Source organism: Arachis duranensis, chromosome 10 (assembly GCF_000817695.3).
Source record: "Arachis duranensis cultivar V14167 chromosome 10, aradu.V14167.gnm2.J7QH, whole genome shotgun sequence".
Lineage (NCBI taxonomy): Eukaryota > Viridiplantae > Streptophyta > Magnoliopsida > Fabales > Fabaceae > Arachis > Arachis duranensis.
The window spans coordinates 15147920-15155574 of NC_029781.3; the positions used below are offsets into that span (position 1 = coordinate 15147920).

The 7655-nt window shown below is 32.0% G+C and overlaps 1 pseudogene; it reads left to right on the plus strand.

The window, feature by feature from the left end:
- Window positions 1-6863: 6863 nt before the first annotated feature.
- Window positions 6864-7437, plus strand: LOC110277074 (uncharacterized; annotated as a pseudogene).
- Window positions 7438-7655: the final 218 nt, after the last annotated feature.

A 7655-nucleotide genomic window follows, 5' to 3' on the forward strand; every position in this document is an offset into this window, starting at 1 on the left:
GTCTAAACATATATAGTAATCATGATTTTTTATGATAAAAATATTAATATTTAAAGATTAAAAAAATACTTCAAATAGGAATTATTTAGTATCTATAATATTTTTATTTTAAATTAGAATTTATATTTTATATTAATGAATTTTATTTTTAATTATTTTTACCACATTTAATAAATAAAAGAGAAAACAATAATAGAATTAAAAATTACATAAAAATTATTACTAGTTTATTGCAGACGAGAAAGTTTTTCACATTTCCGAGTAAAACAAATCAATAAAAAAGAAAGAAACGTGAGGTCGACAGAACAATTCATATCCTTGCAGCTAAGGCTTGAAAAGTATTGTTGCAGCCAAATTCTTTACTCTTAAATAGATAATTTGAGGTGAGAAGTTCAATGATTATTTGTGAAAGTAGCAATTATTTGTGACATATACTCACATGGGGCTTTGAATAATTTTAATTAAGTGAGCCGAGCTATATCGATTGTGTCTAAGCCTAAAGCCTAAAGCCATTTCCAAGTCCACAAGTTCACAAAATGTCATCTCAATTCTCAATTAAGTATCTTCCATCCTTTTATTGCTTAGTTGTCTGAAGAATACATATGAGAGAGAGGAACATGGTTTTCAAATGAATATTATTTTATTTCCTCATAATGTAAGAAATGATACCGCACAGCACACACACCACATGCATGCTATAATATTAAAAAAACATGCTTGTTTTGCACAAGTGGAAACTGTTGATGGTAACTGAATAACGATATTTGTTTCATAAACTCATATTTGATATATAATAATCAGTATGATTTTGTCTGCTGCGAGAGTAGTTGGATCGGAGCTCTTCTTTTATTAATATTATTAAATTACTCTTTTATTTTAACTTATGACAACAATAAAAAAAAAGTTTTTTAACTTATAAATTTAACTCAATAAAATATATAAATTTAGTTTTAATTTTAGTTTTTATTATTTTATCTTATCTTTATTTTTATCTTTTGTATGCAATATTCTATATATATTTAGTTTTACTTTTACAATTCAATTCAATTAAATCAATCAAAAAATACAAAATATACTATTTTTCATCTTTTCTTTTCTTATTCTTTCACAATTTTATCTTTTTTTGTTATTTATTTTTGCATACAAGTCCCGCTAAAAAGACTATAGAATATCTATACAATATATACAATGTGCTGTTTATATGGCCCAATATGAGATAAAATTAAAAATAACCCACATTTATACTATATTCAAAAGTGATGTTCATTTTTTATGTTTAACAAAACCACATAATCCCAAATCTTAATTTTCATCCATTCCTCTAATCTCAACCGACGGTAACCCTATCCAGAACAGCTACCCAAAGTCGCTGCTGAACATCCCATCCTCGCACCTCCACCCGACCTTGAACCTGCACCGGCGGCGAACAGAACTGCAGCGCCATTGACTCATTCGCGCGCGTCAATGGTGCGTGAGCATCTGTCCTACCTTTTCCTAGTGAATTTGCATTTAATTTGCTGAGTTTAATCAAGAATTAATTATCTTTTAGCCACTATAGATGCTACTTTGAGTTTTGTGCAATTCTGTTTATTTTAGGTAGCATTCGGATGGATTTGATGGAGTTTCCGCAGAGAAAGAGAAGAAGGCGAATGATGCTGTCAACCTTGACCTCTCTATACTCAAACCTAAATAACTCAAGTTACAAAGGTCCAATTGACGTGATTCTAGTGGCTTTGGAAAGCTAACTTCCAGAGCTTTCCAACGATATATAATAGTTCATACTTCTTCTCCATCAATTCGGCCAAGGCTGTGCCTAACTTGAGATTTCTCAAGTTAAGCGTGGATTATTAAGGAATCAAGTGGTCCCCAACTCTCCAAGAAGCAAGCACGCAATCTCCTATTAATTCTGATTTAAACTTTATTTTATTTAAAAATAAAAAAAGATATTATTTAGTTTTAGAAAATATATTTTACATTAATTAGGATTAGATATAAAAGGGAAAAGAATTTTCTCTTTTCTCTTCTACCTCATTCCACAATTTTACAGTTTTTACGAATCCTAGTTTTCTCTCTAAACCATGAGTAACTAAACCTCCACTGTTAAGGTTAGGAGCTCTGTCTATTGTATGGATTGATAATATTATTTTTCTATTTTAATTCATGTACTGATTTATAATTCAAGAATTATTTTCGTTCTTTATTTTATGAATTTGGGTGGAACGGAAGTATGACCCTTTTTCTAATTGAGTTCTTGTATAACTTAGAAAAGCTCTTTACTTGAATAACAGCTTGAAAACATATTCTCCTAAATTTCTAATTATCTGGACTTAACGGGATACACGACATATAATCCTCTTATATATGGGTAATTAGGATTTTTGTGGCATATAAACTAGAATTGAACTTCACCCTCTAATTGGAATTAAGTGACCAAGAAATTGGCGGTTGATGAATTTTAGAGGAGACAAAAAGGGTCTAAGGAATTAGGGTTTAGTCACATATAATTTGCCATGGATTAAATCTTGCATGATTAAAATAGTTAGTAAGAAAAGTCAATCCGAAAAATAAATATCTCTGAAGCCTTAACTGTTTTCTCCATATATTATTCACAACTTGTATACTGCTTGCTTTATTAATTTTCTAAATTTACTGTTTAATGTAATTGAGACCCAAACACTCTTTTCTGTTTGTCTAACTAAGTAATTTAATAAACCATTGTTGCTTAGTCCATCAATCCTCGTTGGATCGACCCTCATTCACTTGAGGTACTACTTGGTACGATCTGGTGCACTTGCCGATTAGTTTGTGGTTATAAATTCCGCACCAGTCAACCCTCCCAGGCAGCAACCGGTTCGCTCCCTCACCTCTGCACGTCCTACCGCCGCAGGACCTGGAGCCTCCATCAGCGCCGACCCGAAGTGCATTGCCCATCCTTCCTACGCGCGCGTCGACCGTGTTTGGTGACAGCTATTTCACTTGGCAAGGGAACTCTGGATCGGGTGCCTTTTGCAGCGCCAATAACACGGGTCGGGTGCGTGACCTATGTCAGCCTGCGGGCTGAGTCCTGCTTCCGGGGTCCGCTAGTTGAAGCCGTGAGCACATATTGTCGTCGACAACCCAAGGTTAGTTGGCTAATTTTTTATTTTCATGGTCCCCTTTGTTGTTGCTTCTAGTTGTATGTAAAATTGGATGGTTATTTTATTACGTAATCGGATAGTTGGTTTTTATAGTCGATTTTTTACTTACTTGACTTTTTTTTATCTTGGACGGGTTTTCCTCTTAAGTAACTAAGCTCAGAATATAAGTCATGAGAAAGTAAAGATGGTTATTCTGTAGACATATGGAGAGTTGATTTTCATGATTGTGAATGCCATTTTGATTTTATTATGTTGAAGGCTTGTTTGAATCGGGTGATGTTTGATGGGTTTTTTTCTCTTTTTGTTAATTAAACAAATTCATGCATGATGATCAAACCAAGTTCTGATTTGAAATAGCAAGTCCTGGTTTTTTTTACTGAAATCAATGGCTAATTTAATATCCATTGGGATGGTTGTTTTTTGGATGTAAACATTGCTTTCTTGGGCTGCCTTTTTGTTGCATTGTGTGAAACTAATTTACCTTGATGATTGCTCTGTTTATAATTCGTTGAGCCGGTCTCGGAGACCCATTAAATTCTTGTTGAGGGAATCCATCCTGTTTTTGAGGGAATTCTCTCTAATTTTTTACCAGGTTATATACCGAAGAGCATCTTCCATTGGGTTGCAGAGGACATAGTGAATAATTATCCGGTAACTGCGTTCCAACTGTCCTGAATTATGTAGTCGTTAAAGAAAAATTAGATGGGCAAATGACTTGAATTTGGTTAAGCATTGAATTCATGATCATTAACTTTGAACAAAGTTCTCGTGATTTAAAGTAGGCCGCTTATGTTTTAGTTGAATTTGCTTGTTTGACTAATGTACTGGTTAAAGTATTAGGAGTTTATTATGGGACAGTAGCAGGACATAGTTGTGGTCGATCTTTTTACTTTATGAATTCTTGTGATTCTGTTGATCTATAATTATTTAGGCATGACATAGTTACTAGTTAATCAAAATGAACATCCTTGTTGTTTATAAAAATAACCATCCATATGCTTATTGAAATGAACATTCAACTTCTTATGTCTTGATTCAGGGATTCATATTTCGTATCTCAAAAGGGAATGACTTGAATTTGGTTAAGCATTTAATTCATGATCGTCAACATTGAGAAAAGTTCATGATCGTTAACTTGAACGGGTGCTATAGTAAACAAGGGGCGAAGCCCCGAAATCAACCATCGACTTGTACAGTAATTGTGAACATCTAGTTATTTATAAACATGAACATCCAACATATGTGTGTAAGTATAATAATAAAGTCACTACACTAAGTGGCGTTATATAATCAAAATGACCATCTATATCGTTTATCAAATTAACCATCTAGATACTTATCGATACGAACATCCGGCTAATTATGTCTTGATCCAGGGATCTCTGTTTCGTAGTCCAGTGCGCAATGACTAAAATTATATTAAGTGTCGAAATAATAATCTTTGATCTTGAGCTAAGATCCTTTGATTTGTTGCGAAAACATACTAGTGTGAACATGGAGTGAAGGCCCAAAACCAACCATCCACGCGTACAGGTACAGTGAACAGCTAGTAATATATAGAATGTGTTCATGACTCATCACATCACGTGGTATCAGTCTCCGAGATAATTATAAAAAAATCAGTATAAGTGGATTGCTTAGCTGGCTTTGCACTAACTCCATTTGTTACTTCTTGTTTAAAAGAAAAAATATGTAACACATTGTTTAATAGCAAGGTATTAGTGGTCTTTGTGGAAATTATATAAAACTAAGGAGTATGTAACTGCACATCAATATTCAATATTTTTATAATGACATCGTTATCTTTGAATCGTATATTTCTTTTGAAAAAAACAAAAGAAAAGTGGTACTTGTCATTACAAAAACCAAACACAGTTAGCAACAAGACATGATAATTTAGAAACTTCATAGCAGGGTCCAAGCGAGAGCTTAATTGGCTTTGCTCTAACTTTTTTATTTTTTTAATTCTTTCTTGAAAGTGGTATTGTTTCCATGTCACCAACGGACACTGCTAGTCTTTGAAGAAACTATAATAAACTTTGGGGACCATATTTTTTGTATGGATATAACAAATAATGCACGTTAGTTGTCTTATTTTTATAATTTGTACAGTGATAATATATCAGTTTATTGTTTTTAAAACAAAGGGAAAAAAATGCAGTTACATCAATGCAATAACACATTTAATCTGCTCCAGAAATAATGTTTATCATCATACAATATAATAACTAATAAACTAACAGAAATAATCATATTCAGTACATAGGTTGATTTTGCAACAACTTCGTCATACATAATCTCTTCTACACTGAGAAGGTGACCATCTAAATACATCAAGAAGATGAAATTGCCAAACTTCACCCGAAAAACAGCTATTGTTCATGATTTCTATGGATCCAAGTGTTGTCTGTTTTCAGAATCTTTGACCTTCTTTGCTCAATCTTCAATGTATCTACTGCAGGACTCAAAAGTTAGTAAAAAGATTTCAAGACTAAGTGTATGTCATCACGAAAACCAAACATATAATTATCATTCTACAAACTTTGTTTTCTTTTTATTTTCTATACCCTTTTGTGAGAATGCATAATAATGCAGTTATGTGAACATCTCATAACACAATGTTGAATCATTCTTTAATTATGTCCTAAAAGATCAAATATTCTATAACAAACTGCACATATTAGGATAACTAGACCATTAGCTAAATTCATTGTATGCCTATACTTTATTTAAAAAAAAGTAGAAAAAGAAAAAAAAAAGAAAGAAACTCACCATTAAGAAGTTGATAGAAATAAGCAAACAATCCTGATTCGATACCTGTTGGAGACCAAGAGGACCCAAAGACCTTGGCTTTTCTTCAGTATCATCCCAAAAGTTTTGGTCTTCTAAAAGTTACAAAGTAATAATTTCTATAAATTTCATCTTTGGAAAAAAAATTTCAATGAGTAAATTAAACATCCAACCTCATGAGAAAGAAACCCCAAAACATAGAAAAAATAAAATATTTTAGACAAACAATAAAGAAGGATGTTTATTATTCCACAAAATTCTCATGATTTTTTGCGATTTTCTAAAAAAGCAAGAGATAAAGGAAGAAGAAAGAAAGAGAAGTCAACATCATTGTGTTTGGGATAAAACAAAAAATGAGCAACAGGACAACAAGCCACAACAAAATTGAGGAAAAAAATATGGTGAATAAAGGATTTATTTTAACGATTTAAATAGTAATAATTTTGTTATCTATTCATAGTCAAATTCATAGTCATATTTAGGCAGAAATAAGAACTTATTTGTTGCAAATACAATAATGATAAAAATAATATACAAAAAGATAGATAGATACAGAGACTTTTATTCAAATCTGAAAAATTAATGACACTAAAAATATACAACTTAGGATCAAACTCTTGACCTTTCGGATCTAGAGCTCTAATACCATGTCATGATACCACTCATCTCAAAAACTTCAACTAATGGAAAAGAGTAACACTAATGGTTATATCTCTAATACTCCCTAAACCTCCATTATACACATTGTACAAATATTTCATTGGCTCCCTGTACTTTCTCTTAATTTTAATTACAATTAAACCACATTGTATGCATTGTACAATTAGGATATTAATAGAATATTGGCTCCTCATACTTTCCCTTTGCATACTCTTGGTCTTGGGATTCCTTTGGGTTCACAGTTTCATATTGATCACCGTACATTATCAAATACCAATGGACCAATTTAGCATGGGTGATTACTACATCGGCGAGAAAGATAAAGAAGTCTATATGAGTTATGATGATGATGATTATACTTTTAAAAATTATTACCATTGTCACCCTGTTTCTTCCATTGAAAAGTCAAATTTGGAATCAGGCAATAAGATTATCATACCCCCTTCAGCACTTAATAAACTTTTGTATGCTGGAGTGGAATATCCTATGTTATTTGAAATGAGACATCTTTCTAATGAAAAATTTTATTAATGCGGGATCCTAGAATTCACTGTTGAAGAGGGGAAATTTTTGTACTGGATGATGAAAAATATGCAGCTGGAAGATGAAGATCTTGTGCTTCTGAAAAGCACCACACTTGCAAAAGGAACATACTTCAAGCTGAGAGATTAATCTGAGGAGCTTCTCATGTGTAATAACTGGTGACACAACAATGATTCCATACAACAACAAAAAGTATTACATTAATGTGATTGAAACTAAGTCATCTCATACTATCAGCCTCATTGAAACAGACTGTGAAGTTGATTTTGCCCCACCTTTTGATTATAAAGAAGAAGTTAAGAAATAGTTGCCATCTACTTCATCTAATAGAAATGTAACATAATATGTGAGAGTCTGAAAATAAAATTGAATTTAAAATAAAATACAAAAAGTTGTTAGGAAGCTTCGAGTCTTGTACAGCTAATGAGTTTGTTACAATTTGTTAGTTTGTTACAATTTGTTAGAGAATTAGCTAAGAATTAGTGATTTATCTCCTTCCTTTGTACAGGTATATAAAATATATAT